The sequence below is a fragment of the Parus major genome, chromosome 1A (genome assembly GCF_001522545.3).
Source record: "Parus major isolate Abel chromosome 1A, Parus_major1.1, whole genome shotgun sequence".
In the NCBI taxonomy this organism is placed as follows: Eukaryota; Metazoa; Chordata; class Aves; order Passeriformes; family Paridae; genus Parus; species Parus major.
Window position 1 is genome coordinate 27,677,854 of NC_031773.1, and position 15,412 is coordinate 27,693,265.

At 38.1% G+C, this 15,412-nt stretch overlaps 1 protein-coding gene across 7 annotated transcripts in view; it reads left to right on the plus strand.

Annotated features, from left to right (window-relative positions):
* The window catches only part of PPHLN1 (periphilin 1), a 69,767-nt gene that overhangs the window by 45,572 nt on the left and 8,783 nt on the right, over positions 1-15,412 (plus strand). The window lies entirely within an intron of this gene.

Consider the following 15,412-nt stretch of genomic DNA (forward strand, 5'->3'; position numbering starts at 1 on the left):
TCTATTGTCTGATTTCAACTAAATTCAATTTAGGCATAAACCACGATGATTAGTTGTTACAAGCTTTATGAAAATAGGCAGTAACAGAAACTGTACGAGTTCCAGTGGAGACTATGATTGCATCCCATTATACATCAAGAAGTCTCCTTAAGTAAGTGCTTCAGTCAAAACCAGCCTGTAACACTGCAGACTTCAGCTGCACATTACAAAGAGTTTGGTGGCAGCTATGGTTTGAGGAATTTCATCCCTATATTTGTACTGTTCCCTTTGCTGGCACAGTACTCTTTGTGGGGCCTGACCATGAATCAGATCAAGAAAAGAAAGAAGAATTTGCAGACACTTAGTTTACTAGTTCTCTTAAGCACAGTGTAATTCCTTAAGTGTGCCTGCTGCTACGAGGGTGCAGCCACCCTGTGTTGTGTGTCAAGTCACCACTGTCTCTGAACATTCAATATCCTGAAAGCACTGCTTTAGACACAGTGATTTAACATCAGGCAGATTTCTATAGAAAGCTGTAGTCTTTGCTGGTATTTGCACAGTAACTGTTTATTCTTATCATAGGGAAGATAAAAAAGATTTTGTTCAGTTTCTAAAGCTGCCATGACCAGAACTGTCATCTTCCTTCCTTCCTTCCTTCCTCCTCCACCATCTTCTAACATTGGCAGGATTGGTTCTAGATATTTTTTGAGAATTAACTCACTTGGAAGCCCTAGTGCATCACTAGACACCCTCTGAACAGCCCCTTTCACCTGGCCTGTTGGAGCCAGACTTTGGTTTATTGTGAAAGAAGCTGGCCCCTAAATTCTTGGAACTACTACTAGCAGAGGAATGAGGTGACCTTGGAACTGGAGGGTGGAGGATATCTGGAAAAGATGAAAGGATTTATGGTGACAGGAGAGGTAGAGTTAGTAACTGAGTGTGGGAAGCAATGAACAAGGGTGGGACTGGACTTGCAGTTGAAAAAAAAAAATCCAAGAGATTTTTGCCAAGATCAGGAACTGCAGCCAAGAGGGTGGGGGAAGGAATGAGATGGGGAACATGGGTGGAGATGGGAATTAATTCCACAGAAGCTCTAAAGCCCATGGGCAAACACAGTGGAGTTTCTCCCTGGCTGCAGGGTGGAGACTCTAGATCATGCAAGAAAACCTGCTGCTATTTCTGGTGCCAGAAACAAGTGGGGAGAAGTCAGGTGCTTCCAGCTTGGTGTCTTCCTCTCTGAATGCCCTCGAGGCGTCTGCAGGAAGCTACAATTGTAAGGCAGGAAATGCAGCGTTCCTGCATCAAGTACCTGAAATTGCTTACTAAAAAATTTGATAAGTGTGCCATTCACGGCCGTTGTTGTCTGTGTATTTGTCATCAGCTAGGATGTAAATGTAATGTAACTTAATGTAAAAATGAGTTTTTAATGAAATTATTAATCTGCTTACCCAAATGTATGTCTAGCCATAACTCAAAAATGCCTTGACAAATTTTTTTTACGCTTTTCATAGTTTTTGTCAAATTTACTCTTAGGCATCACTACAGCTCACTGTACAGTTTTTCTTATGCTGATATGGAAGGAGATTTCTTGCATCTATGTTTTCACTAAAATCAGAAGCAGACATAGGCAAGTAATTATCTGGTGTCTCATGACCCAGATAAGTTACTAAAAAACCCTGTACTTTAGGAGTGTTCCTTTCTCCTTTAAGCAGGATGGACTTTTTGCTACCCAAAAAAGCATATATCATTATAATGAGCTGTCTCTGAAGCTTTTTAATGTGTGTAGGTGTTACTCGTGTCACAGTAAGCAGCCAGAGCAGTGATCCCAAAGAGAAGTATCTCATCTACTGTAAAGGTTGTTCTAAGTATTCCTAACAAAACATATGTGCATATTGCTGAGGAGTTATATTGAGATCTGCAGAGGTCTGTTTGGGAGAAAGTGCTGAGCTTGGTTTTGTCTGTTGTGAATCAACTAAAATTTTGAAGAGGCAAGGACATTTAGCATGTTACCTGAGTATGAATACTCAGTGTCTGGTGTCAGGTATGGTTTTATGGGTGTAGGGATAGAAGCTTCCATTGGTATGTTTGCAATTAATTTCACCATGTTACCACTCAGCAAGTAGGTATAGCTACTAACCTGGTAGTTTTTTACTGTATTCTTTAAAGCTGCTTTATTACATACTACATTAAAGCTCTGAAAGAAGCTTAAACATTAAACTTCTGAAAGTTCCAGAAGGCTGTGTGGAGGAAGGAATGCCTTATTTTTCAGGATATGTTTATATGAATAACCTCTGTGTCTTTGAGAACACGTGGTAATTTTGTGTGAAGTAAGGTTAAAAGGTAAATGGTATGGTACTGTTTCTTTTGGCTATTGCATTAAAGTGTTTGACCTTTAGCAACCTGTCTTTATCTTAGGCAATAAACTGTTTAGTTCTGCTTATCAAAAGAGACTTCAGTGCTCTCTTTCCATGCTATTCTCATCCAAAGCACACTGTATCATTCCAGCATCAGTAGACTTTATCAGCAGTAGCTATTATTCTGTTTAGAGATTAGGCATAAAAAGTTTATGTTGTAACAGTACATTTTATTCAGTAAATATTTTCATTTGTAGTTCAGTGGTTTCAAGTTTCATTATCTATATTAGATCTTTTTTGTATTACCTCCTTATTGCTTTACTCTTTCCCCTAGTTTTAGCTATTTGACTTGAAACTACTTAGTTTGGTGTCACTATAAAGTGAGTTATCTCAGCTATTCACACTATATCCTATGTCTGTCTCAAGGTAAGGTCAAAATGGCAAAGTATCATTATAGATTTTTGACAGATTGTCATGGAGTAGCTTTACCTTTAAGACAGCTTAGAAAGAGGGGAAGTTGAAGCTGCTGGTGATTGATGGGAGTTTTTCCTCCTGACCAATTATCAGTCATTTCCAAGAATTGACAGCAGATCTGACCATTAAAAAGTGAATTCAACTTGTAAACACTCCCTGAAGAAGTACAGACAGAGTTCTCTTGCTCTCTTTGGTTTCTGGCTTCTGATGAGAAAGATAGAGAAAAGGAGAGAGACAATCAACTAGAAGAAGACATCATAGAACCACCAAAAACAGTGAGGAAAAGAGTTAAGTTTTAAATGAGAGAGAGAGAATAAGAAGATGCTTGACAGCTGAAATATCTTTCTGTTAAAGTTATGGAGATGGACAATAATAGTATAAAAAGACTCCTCTAATTTATGATAAGAGTATTGGGAGGAATAGAGTATTCAAAGTGTAAGTTTTGAGCAAAAGAGAGAGTACTTGTGATACTGTGAGTTGCTGGAATTGAGTAAAGTGAAGATTTTGAAGCCTTGGGGGCAAAGAGAAACTGTTTTCCAGGAGAGCTCACAGAGACAGATGAAGAGGACTTCTGCCTTTGAATAACTCATCCTTAAAAATGAAATCCCAAGACTTTAGTGACCCATGCACACCTCGGAGAGATGTGAGATGGGAGGAGAAGATCTAATGACAGATTTCCGGGCAGCTGGCATTAGAGAAATAGAAAACTATGACAAAAAAAGTTTTCTCGTGAGAAACTCCGTAAGTTAACAGAAAGAGACTTCTGTTTCTCTACAAAGACTGATGAAAAGACTCTAACAAAAACTGAGACTGTTTTTAACCACCAAAGTTCTAAAGTTATTTGTCTCTATGTTGTCATGTGTACAAAGAAATAGTCAAGTAGTGAAAGATAGAAGAGTTTTCTGAAAGTTTATTCTGGTGTTCTTATTCTTGTGATTTTGTTAATAAACTGTCCTTATTCCTTTTAAGTTTTAAGCCTGTTTTGCTCTTGTTTTAATCCATATCTCACAACAAGAAATAAGTAATTTCTTTAGTTACTGGTTTAAAACCACGACACAGATTTTCTAATTATTTGGGGATACCTTCAAAGCAACAACATGGTGGTGATAATTTGAAATTAAATTAAGTGTTTAGTTAAACAGGTCCCCCATACCTTCAGTTGTCTGTGTGATTTACCAAAGTGAAGTTCTACACATTGGAGTATTGGCCAGAGGCAGAATTTGCTGTATCTCCAAAGTGACCATAATTTATAATGCTGGTGATGATACTCAGCAAATCTGTAACCTGCAGGAAGCTGACAGAATTTGAGGGCAGCTGCTAGTTTGTTCTAGCTATTTTTTTTCATTGACTTGTTAATTACATGATGCTTTACTGTTGCTAGTAAACAAGTACTGGTACCATAATCAGCCTCCCTATTTGTAGTTGGAGTAAATAGGATATGTCATGAAGTAAATCCAAGAGGACTGAGTCTAGACTGCTTGTATCCTTGTGTCAGCATTTGTGTCTGGCAGGACCAGGGCAGTGGTTTCCTCCTGTACTGGGCACTGCTGAGGGAAATCCAGGGTCCAGTTCTGAGCCCCTCACTACAACAAGGACATTGAGGTGCTGGAGTGGGTCCAGAGAAGGGCAACAGGGCTGAAACTCAGTTCTTATGAGGAGCAGCTGAAGGAGCTGAAGGTGTTTATCCTGGGGGAAAGGAGGTTCAGGAGGGACCTTTTCACTCTCTACAACTGCCTGAAAGGAGGTTGTAGTCAGGTGGGGGTTTGTCTCTTCTCACGGGTACCAAGTGACAGGACAAGAGGAAATGGCTCCAAGTTTTGCACCAGAGGAGGTTTGGATTTGATATTAGGAAAAATTCACCAAAGCAGTTGTCAAACATTGGAACAGGGTGCCCAGTAGAGTGGTGGAATCACTCTGCATGGTGGTATTTGAAAGATGTGTAGATGTGGCACTTAGGAACAAGGTTTGGTGGTGCACTTGGCAGTGTTATGTTTACAGCTGGACTCAATCTCAAAGGTCAGTCTTAATGGTTCTGTGATTCTGAGTTTTAGCTCTTGAGTACTGGAAGTACCTCTGCTATTTTTTGACTTGGTGGGTTTGTTGCATCATGCTGCTACCAAAATTTGTAGGTGTCAGGGATCACAGAAAGCTGCTCTAAGCTGTCTGAAGAATACAGAGCTAAAGCTCTCAGAAACCCCAGCACAGAACAGGATTTGATGATCCCAGTTTCTTCTCTCTTATTATACAGACTGAAGCCAGACTCGAAAAGAATCAAAGCTTTTCAGTGTATGCCAGAATCTGAAGACAAGCAAACACTTCAAAAAGTCATGAGTGTGTTCACATATTTTGCCAAGTTTGCTCCCAGTCTGTCTTCTGTCAATTCACCCACCCCATCAGACAACTTCTGGGAAATGTTTAGTGACACTGGGTTGAATAGGGCAGACATTCCTTTAAAGAGTTTGATAGGTAACAGTTCTTGTGCTGAAATGCTGCAGCCTTGCGTAACCGTCTCATTAAGAAAAGCTTGAAAAGAAGCTGTAGAAAGCCAGTGTTCTTAGATGTCTTTAAGAGCAAAATGGACTTGTTTTTCACAATGAAAAAGACCAGTGATTTCCAAGCTCTTTTGAACCAGCTAATCGCTGTGATTCTTCAGTATAACTTATGACTGTAGCCCAAACTTATGGAATAATTAATTCCAAATACCATGGGGGATACAGTCAATGGTACATCCATTTTGTAAATGCAGAACTTGTACTGCATTCCCTTGAAACCACAGTTGGTAATCGCTGCCCTAAGGCATATGATTTGCTAACCATAAAAGACAATCACTACTCCTTGTGGCTTTCTCTTTAGGGAGAGACATGCTTTCTGTTTTTACCGATTTTTGGATCAGATTTCTGCTTCCAAATTGATGTGGAAATAACTAAAATTGTGGGAGCAGATTTAGAAGGAGAGATAGTGTGTGTGGTGAATGCTAAAAACATAGAAGGAATGAACATATTTGCAATAAGAAATGAGATTTCATCATACAGGTCCTCTGACCTGCTTCAAGCCCAGCCATTGTGCCAGCTTTATGTTGTGTTTTTGACTTAAGTTACATACTAAGATATGCAAACATTTAAACACAGATCCTGTGTGCTTTGTCTGTCTGTGTTGGGTGGAAGTTCTGTGTTTCCAGATGAGCTCAAGGTGAACACACTAGTGTAAAGCTGTAGATAAACTTCCTCTTTGATGTCATCCATAGCTGCTCATCACTTTCTCACCCAGGATAGGTGATCCCTCCCTGCAGCCCAACTGATGTCCCAGCACATGACCTAATCAGCCTGATTTTGCCTAAGATTTCATTTTAGGAGTAGTCCTGTATATTACTGGCTCACACAAACAAGTGGCATAGGGATGCTGACAGCTGGGAAGGGGGAATAGCCTTTTCAGCCATCACAGCTGCATGTAGAAAAAGATACCTATCCACAAGCTAAGGAAAGATTAGAGAAGTCTTCCAAAATAATTTACTTTTTTGTTTATTTGGTTTTAGATTTGAAATGAGTACTTAAAGTAAATGAGTGACTATTTCATGGGTAAAGGCAGGACAGTGACTTGGACTTGAAAAAAATTTGATTCATTATTGAGGCACTAATAAAACTGATTTGTGAGGCTAATATAATGTGTGAAGTAATTCTAAACCTTCAGAAGCAGTTAGGTTTAACATAAACTAAGCCATAAAATGTTGGTAATCGAAGTAATTGTTTTTCTTCTTGCAGCTGTTGCTTTTCTTTTCTGAAATGTCCATTACATACAGTAGTTTACTTGTTTACTGTGGTATTATCTTTATGACAGCATAAATATGTGATGGAAAAACCTACCCTTTGGCATGCAGTTTTAAATTAGCTATAGCATATTTTTAACCATTAAAGAAAAAAAAAATTAAGTTGCTCTTTATATAGTGATGGTGAGGAAATCTTCTCTTGGAAAGACTAGTTCTTAAACTCCTAGATCCACCAACTTTGAATTTGTATTACCAATGCTGCTGCCCATTAATTGTGCTACTAATCTGTTCAGAGTTGCTCCTAATTGGAAAGAAAAGGGGTTTTGTTGTTGTTGTTTTTGTTGTTGTTGTTGTTGTTGTTTTCTATTACTGCTTATTTTCATTGTGCAGTTGGAGAAAATGCAGGCAAATCCACACCTCAGGATAAAATGCTGTCTTTCCCATTAACAAAAATGAGCTCACTTAATGCAGAATGTTGTTGAATCTGAGAATATTTGTAGCTGAAGATATTTGGTGAAACTGAAAGTGGGATGACTTCTGTTGTGTGAAAACTAAGTCATCACAAGTCAGTTTTGGGTAAAATCAAATGCATAATTTTGATCTTCAACATAGTCAATCTATGTGGATTCTGAACTACTGTACATTTCATACAAAATACTTGTTTAGTTTTATGACAAGAAAGATTGATTTCTCATTTTATTGTTGCTGTTAATATATAGCCCATTCTGCTGAAGCTTAAATGAATATCACTTTCCTTTATGGTCAGTGGATATAACTGAAAATTATTTAAAGCATTTTTAACAAAACAATTAACACAGAGTCTTTTACAGATAAACTTCACCCTTCCTGTTTTGGATGGAGCAATAACTTTTCTGTGGATCAGATTTAGGAAGTGGCTTTCCATCAATTCAGTATTTTATAAATAAAAAGTTGTAGGGTGAGGCCCTTCCTTTGGCATAAAGCTGATTATTTCCTGTTTAATCCTGAACTGGTGTATTTCAACTAATGGGAGTTTTCTAGCATCTGTTGGAGAGCTTTTAGGATTTGGTTTTCATTTACACTCCTACAAAAATACAATTTCAATGTTTGCATATTATTATAGAACAAAGATAAATTATTAGATATATAAATAACCACCCTTTTACAATTTTTGGACTTGGCCGCACAGTTGTTTGTGCCTTGGCATTCTGAAACATACCGCTGGGTATTCTTACACATGAGTTGAAAAGATGTCATTGACACATCTTCAAGACATCATCAGTACTTCCACTGAGATTTAGAAATTGATCAATTGTAATTGCAGTAGGTTTTTTGAGTTCATGTTTATCATCGTCTTGCACAAGACACACATTTTCTATAAGAAGAATATGTAAGAGGCAGAATTTAAACTCGTACTGCTGTTCTACCTAAGGAACACACAAGTTAATATATGAAGTAACTCTACCCTCATCCAACACATCTGTTGTAAAGAAGCCTATGAAATCTGGGCCACACACAAACTGGTCTCCAAGGGCCTGTAGTTGGTGTTAAAATGCTGTTATTATGCGGTCTGATTGGTTTAGTAAAGAATTATCTCCAGTAAAACCATGTAACATAATAGTCGTTGCTCTCCCACATGGGGAGCTACTTCTGCTTGACTAAGCAAGACATTTCTTGAAGAAGTAATAATACACTTGTTCCTACCAAAATGTACCATTAAATGAAGTGTATCCTCATGTACATTTGTTGTGTACCAGTTCTTGTTCATTTAAACATTTGTGTCAAGTGCTCCACCATAGTATTAAAAAAATAGTAAACACATGGATTTCCTAGCAATATATTTAAAATAAATTGATGCTTGTTGAAAACTTGTGTATAGTAGTTTTAAAGCAATGACTAACTATTTGGAATTTGTAAGTTTTCATAAATGAAAACTTTATTTTCTAAATAGTACCAACTCTTGTGGTAATTGTTCTGAATTATACAGCCTTGCTCTACAGATCTGTCCTTGGGTAACTGCAGCTGTAAACAGGTACTGGACTTGCTGAGGGACTTGACTTTTTATTGCTTTTTAATTGTATTATTCAACAGTGTCATAGAAAAGCTGTATGTTCATTTTTAGATTGCTCTATAAGCATTGAGCAAATGCACAGAAACGTGTTTTTTGGATGATGAAGGGAAGAAGAAGGGAGTTGAGGCAGTGTGCAGCTCTCTGCAGAGATGATTAGAGGTCTGATTAGGGGCTGAGCCCTGCCCAGCAGAAGCCATGGGCAGCCATGGAATGCTGGAGCCAGCCATGGGCTTTCCTGAGCTGAGGTGGGCTCCACTTCATGGAAACCCCATGGATTTGCTGTAATTGTGCAGGTGTCAAGAGGGGCATGGTATAATGCAGAGCAGTGTCTAAATGATTCTTGAGCTTAAACTGGAGCTAATGGATTCACACAGGTAAATAATTCTGCCTACGTGTTTTCTGCCCAGTGTGTGTAGAAGAAGACCAAGGTTATGTCTCAGGACCCAAGCCAGCTCTTCAGGCTTTTCAGCCTTGAAAATGTATTTGTAAACTCAGCGGAGCTGGTCCTTGTTGACACACACCCCCACCCCTCAGTTTTACAGAGTACTTTTCATATTAGAATTCTGCATTTAAATGAAGGGGGTGAGGAAGTCTTGTGGTGGCTTTGTTTTAAACTTCACATCCTTTATCAGATTAGTTTAGTCAAAGGGATGAATGATGCTGTGACCTAGAAGCGAAGTGCTGTAAACCAGCTGTGGCTCACAGCATCCTCCCCTGCTGAGCTTTGCTCACCTACTGCCCCCACATGTTGCCACACTGGTCCTTGAGGACAAAGAGGAGTACAAATCTGAATTCCTATCCCTTTTTTAGTGAGAGTTCTATCGACATCTCTTCCACACTGGGGAACTTCCCCAAGACTTTTCAGTCAGGTATTTAGAACCCAAAAATGGTGGGATTTCATTCTGAAAGTTGTTTGAAGTTCCTAAAAAGGAACTTGAAAATTTCATTGGAGAGGGAAGCAGAATTGCATTTATGTGTAAGTAACTTTAATATTTTGCATATCTTCAGTAAGAAGCAAAGTAACATGAAATTGCTCATTATTACATAATAGATTAAATAACTTGTTTCTCCCAATTAGCATCCCAATGAGTATTTAATTGGTCTATAAACACATTGAATAATGGATGCAGAAAATATTACGTAGATACAGGGCAAAATAATTGGTGTGTTTTTAAGAAAGGAATAGAGTACAATTGTTGATATTTTATAATTAAAAATTATATGCTGTTGTAAACTGCATACTATCGTAATCAAGCTTTGAATTTATTCTATGTTCATTTAGCTTTTTGTAACCGTAAAAAATAGTTCATCTTAGTTGAAAATCAGTTTTAAGTGTCTTGATCATGAAAATTGTCTGCAAGTGGTTTAATGACAGTTCTGAGCTTTCTTTACACTGTGGAGCTATAAACTTATATTTTGTCCTCATAAACATAAAATTACATTGCCACTGCAGTGATGAAAATTTCTGTGTAGTCTTTTAGCAGAGGATTAACTTACTGTAATTTGGAAGAGTAAATTTTGGGTAAGTTAATGAAATCTAATTTACATGGTTGAAAAAAAATTCCAAGATAACATATAAATAAATTAGAAAGAAGAGATTTGGGGAGAGGTAATAATAGTTTTTAAAAGATGCCATTGACAAAGAAAAAGCAGTGATAGCGACAATTCAATGTTTCCCAATTTGTAGTTTCCCAGTTTGCTTAAGCTTGCATTAAACTGCAAATTTGATTGCATATGCAGTCAGCTTAGAGTTAGGTCTACATTACAAAAAAAATCAGTATTTTTTAGTTAGATGTAGAAGAAAAATATGCCTCATAGTCTGTCTCACCCATGCTGGGAAAAACTGGCAGAGATGTGGCTTGGTTAATACAAGAGTGGTTTGTCAGACTTATTTTAGGTCTGCTCTGGAGGGGGAAATAAGAAGCTGGTTTATACCACCAGAGGGCTATACCAAACCAGCTGTCATAGGTTAGGTGAGGGAACAAAAGCTGTTATCTCAGTCCAGTGTAGGGGGGCCCTGGGGCGTCATTGGAGTGAGGGAAATTTCAAGCAGCTTGCTCATGGAGTGTCTGGAATGGACACAATACGGCTTTCAAACTGGTGCTGTACTTGTGCTCTGCATGTGATGCTCTGCCTTTCAGTGAGAAATCAAACTACCAGTGAGCATGTTGCTTCTTTCCTCCTTGCATGGAGTATTTGATACTTGTGGGAAATGCACCCTTAGTAACTGAAAGGCTTCTGTCTTCTGAAAAATAATATATTAAATGAGTACTTGCATGAATCACAGATGCAAAGTTGCGATTGCCGGGCATGTTGGGTCTTCTCAAAGTGAGTTAGTATCTAAAGGTTGCAGGCTATTGAACATGGTTTCTGAGGCACAACCCCATGTTAACTGAGCCTTGGGGGTCTTTGGCCTTTGGATGAGGAGCTGAGAACAGGCATCTCTGAAGATGAAGTACTGACTCACAGGCACTGATGGTGGGCTGTGTACATATGGTGCAGAGCTGCTCAGAGAGTCTAGACTTGCGTCGTGTTGCTCTGAAAGAGTTCTGGTGGAGGCGAGAGAGTGTTACATGAATCTCAAAATGTATGGAATGCTGAAAACACTGAAAAAAAAATCCAGGAAAGGCTGTGAAGAAAAAGAATAAGGTGTTGGAAATTACAGATTAAATCATGGGTATCAATTTCACATGCTAAATCATCATATCCACATAATGGATGTGGTCTTTATCATGTTTGCTGGTCCTGCTTGTCTTTGTGAGCAGAAGTACCCCTTTCTGCACTGGAGTTTGCCCATCTCCTGCATATAACTGCTCAAGCCTGGCATATGCAATTCTCTGGATGAATTCTATTGAAGAGGCTTTCACATGTCCATGAAGCCAAGATCATTCAAAAAAAGTGCCACCAGGTCATATTAATTCAAAATTGTATTTGGAGACTAAAATGTTTTAATATCTGCATATGAAATAAAGTGCGTCTATTAGAACAGGCCTCCCAGGAATGAGAAGTGGAGATTCATTTGAGTTCTTTCTAAGACAGGAGAAATTTGGATCTCCCATTTGCTACTCAATTCTACTTTCTACAAGCTGTGGACATGAGAGATACAGAGGCTAACTTTTGTATCCTGGTGGGACTAGTCTTCCAGAGAGTCATTCCAATTATCAGAGAACTTCTCTCTTGTTTACTTTTTCCTTAAAGCCTGTTTAGAATAGATACTGTGGTTTTAGCTGTTCTGAGTCACTGTGAGAGGTTAAAAAAAACCTTTCTTTGCACAGATTGTAGAGCTGAGCTGGGGAAACTTGGTGCATGGGATGAAATAAGGATGAAATAAGGATGTCCTCATCCTCTTTGAATATTGTTATTTGCTCTTGCTGTTGAAATAAAGCTGGGTTTTGGCCAGGTATGTAAGATTTTGAGATCAAAATTGCTATTATGATTCTTCTGCAGCCTGTATTTGCAGGAGGACATCTTAAGTTCTAGTTTGCAGTGTCATTACTGTTCATATTGTCCAACAGCTTTTTTGCACAAAGCGTACATGCGGCTCTGGAACATTTTGAAGAAAGACATTCTGTGCCAGTCAGAAAATTATATGGACTTATTTTGAGTAGTAGGCATGTTATCAAGGTATTCTCTAGCCATGTGTAATTTCACCCATCAGCAAAGCCATTCAGTGTTTTTTTCAGTTTAAGCCAAGACCATTTTTAAATGATCACTGAAAGAGGGATATAGCAGTCAAAGATATGAACAGTCCCCATGTGCTTGCTTCTGCCCCTCTTTCTTCCTGTTCAGAGGTTAACATTCCACAGCTGAGCTGGAAGAAGAGAGTGTGTAGTATGCATAATTTTTTCCATGTCAGTGTCATACATTCAAGACATTGTTGATGGCACTTTGAAGTTCACTGAGAAAACTTGGCATAGATGTAGATGAGGGAGTTCTCAAAAGTTTCTTTCTGCCTGGGGAGTTCTAGGGCTTGACTGCCTCCAACCTGGGTGACTGACATCTCCATTTCTCTAACTAGGTCTGGAAGTAAATGCCTTTTAGCTATATTTAAACAGTTCTAAGTGAAAATTTTGGTTTAGCTTCCTCAAATAAATGAGTTGTGTTCACTAGCATATTGCAGGTGCATCACAACTTCATATTTGCATCAAGTACTTACATGGAAAATGGGTCATAGCAAAGGGCTGATCTCAGCCAGAGCCTCTATGCCCTTGTTATCTAACGTTCTGAAATTCCATGAAAATAATACAAAAGTATGCATATTTGTGATCCTGTGACCTCACAGATGCCAGATGTGCTGATTTTGGAAAATGCTTCAAAGAGCTTGAATTCAGCTTAAATACTTGCCATGCATAGAAGAAGCAAGCGTGTGTGTGTGTGTGTATATATATATATATTTATATATATATACACATACCTACAGTGTGTGTTTATAAAATTATATTTATGTATTTGGAAGCAGGACAGCTGTTACTACTTCTTCATCTATGTACTAAAGTTTTACATGCTCTTTCCATTATGCTGGTGCTGTAGCTTAGGTCAGAGAATGAATGTATGCTAGGGCCTCGGTAAATGATCACCCTGTGGCTCTAGCTGTTTTCAGGATTATCTGATTTATATGTCAGACAGAATAATCATGTCATTGGTATCATTCCCTTTCTTGTTTTTCATTTTAGAAATGTTATTTCTTCTTTCTCCACACATGGAATCATTTTCAGGTTTTAGTTCCAGATGTTTACAGATGAGCTTTCCATGGTCTGAGCTCAAAATCAGTATCAGCTGGAATTTTAAAGATAGTGTTATTTCCATATGTTGTTGGGTCACAAGTTCTTCCAGTATTTTTCCCTAACAGAGAGCTCTTTTTGCATGGTTAGAATCTTTTCTACAGTTTTCTTCCTCAAGCATCACATTCTCATTTTTCAGAAATAGCCCCCTTCCATTCTGTGTAAAAATAGATATTAATGTGATGCCACCATTCTTCTTTCAAGAGCTTTCAGTGCTTTTCAGTTTTTTTCAAATAGTTGATTGTACATTAAGCTGTAATTAATCAACATACTGGTATTCTTGTAATTGATAATCTCCATTTCCTTCTGTAAAGCATAGTAACATATCTCTGAAAGTTGGTAGTTGTGCCTTGGCTTCAGATATAAACTGGTTTGTGAAGTTTTCACTTTTAGGCCATGGCTCACAGTTCTTTGTGCTGATGCATCTGGTTTTAGAATTGAATCACTGAATCACATTAATTGAGGGGGGGGAAGTAATTTTAGAAGGGAGCACCTCAGTGATGCAGTTTACATTGCAGCTATACAAATAGATTTATCACCACAATTGTGAAGGAGGCAGATTGTACCAGGAGGATCAGAATTAGCAGCTGGGGCAACAAGCTTGTTGAGAGAAAATTGCTCAATTATTGTTAGAGGAGCAGAGCTGTTTCCTTTGTTTTTTGTTGTTAAAAGTGCCTTCCTGCTCCACCTTTGCCCTCTTCCCCTAATTTAGGTAAATTCTATTTTTTAAAAATCTTTCGTCACACAGTATTGAAAATGTTCGTCTCTTGGATGAAAGTATTTAGTTTCCAGATTGTTGTGACAGCAGAGTGACTTCTGACTTCAGATTCAGCAATGACAAGGGCTCTCTTGATTCTCTCACAAGTCTTGTTTTGTGAAAGTTTGGAAGAAAAATGTGCTTAGATGAAGCTAGAATTTATATGCTAAGAGTCAGAGAATTTCATCTGGGTTAGTTCTTTGTGGTGTAGTGGGAGAAGTAGCAGGTAGCACTATTTGCTATTAGTTTGCAGACCCATGAAAAGTAGAGCATTTCCTTCAGTTGTAGCCCTGGGTACCTCCCCGTGCAGCTCTTTCTGAGCCTTTTCTTTGGGAAGAGAGAAAAAAAAAGCAATGCATATTTTCTCTGTTTGAAGTTCTTTTACCAAGTACCATGTTTTACTTGCTGTGGAGCATGAACTCTGAGAGTTGAGGTTTTGTGCTGTTATTTTACTACCAAAGAACTACAAAGTGGGAAACAAACCTCTCTGAAAAAATGCCATGTGCATTCCCGCACTTAAAAATGTTGAGCTCAAGTTTGGTTTGGGCTACACTCTTCTTTTTGACTTGTTACTCTCTCACTGAAGATTATTTCCTTCCAGAAGGTTCTCTTATTTGCCAACCAGTGCTTGAAAAGTGTTTCTGATCTTAAACTGTTTTCCTAGACTATGCTATTAAGCATTTGAGAATTGTCTTCATTACAGGTATCATTATAATCATTGTATTTCTAAGAATAGTTTAGCTTTGTACAGAATGGTTTTTTGCTGTTTTTCTGACATGAAGATGCTTGAGCTGACCTCAAACTGGTTCTTATGAATGGGTTCTTAGGGTGGGTTTTCAGTGGGGGAGGGATGGGGGTGTTTTGCTTGGTTTTTTCTTTCATTTTTAGTAAAGGGGAATTGCTTGCATACAGTTGTATCATTTCTGTCCATAATACAGATAAATGTGAAAGGAAAAGGTTGCACAGCTCTATGAAACACAAGTTCAAAGACAAGCAGACAATACCAAAAGATAATCATACTTGGAAAAATATCAACATTTTAGCTTTTTTTCCTCAAAAAAAGATGTATGAAGATAGAAAACTTACTTACCTTCAGTCAAAAAGCTAATGTATTTCCTAAATGGGAATTGGCCTAAGAGTTTTGAAAATGAGCTGCATCTGGCATCTTTAATCTTTGTGATTGACTCATTGGTGATTGAATCACAAATGCACCCAAAATAATTATAGTCATCTTCATCAAGGACTTCTACAAGA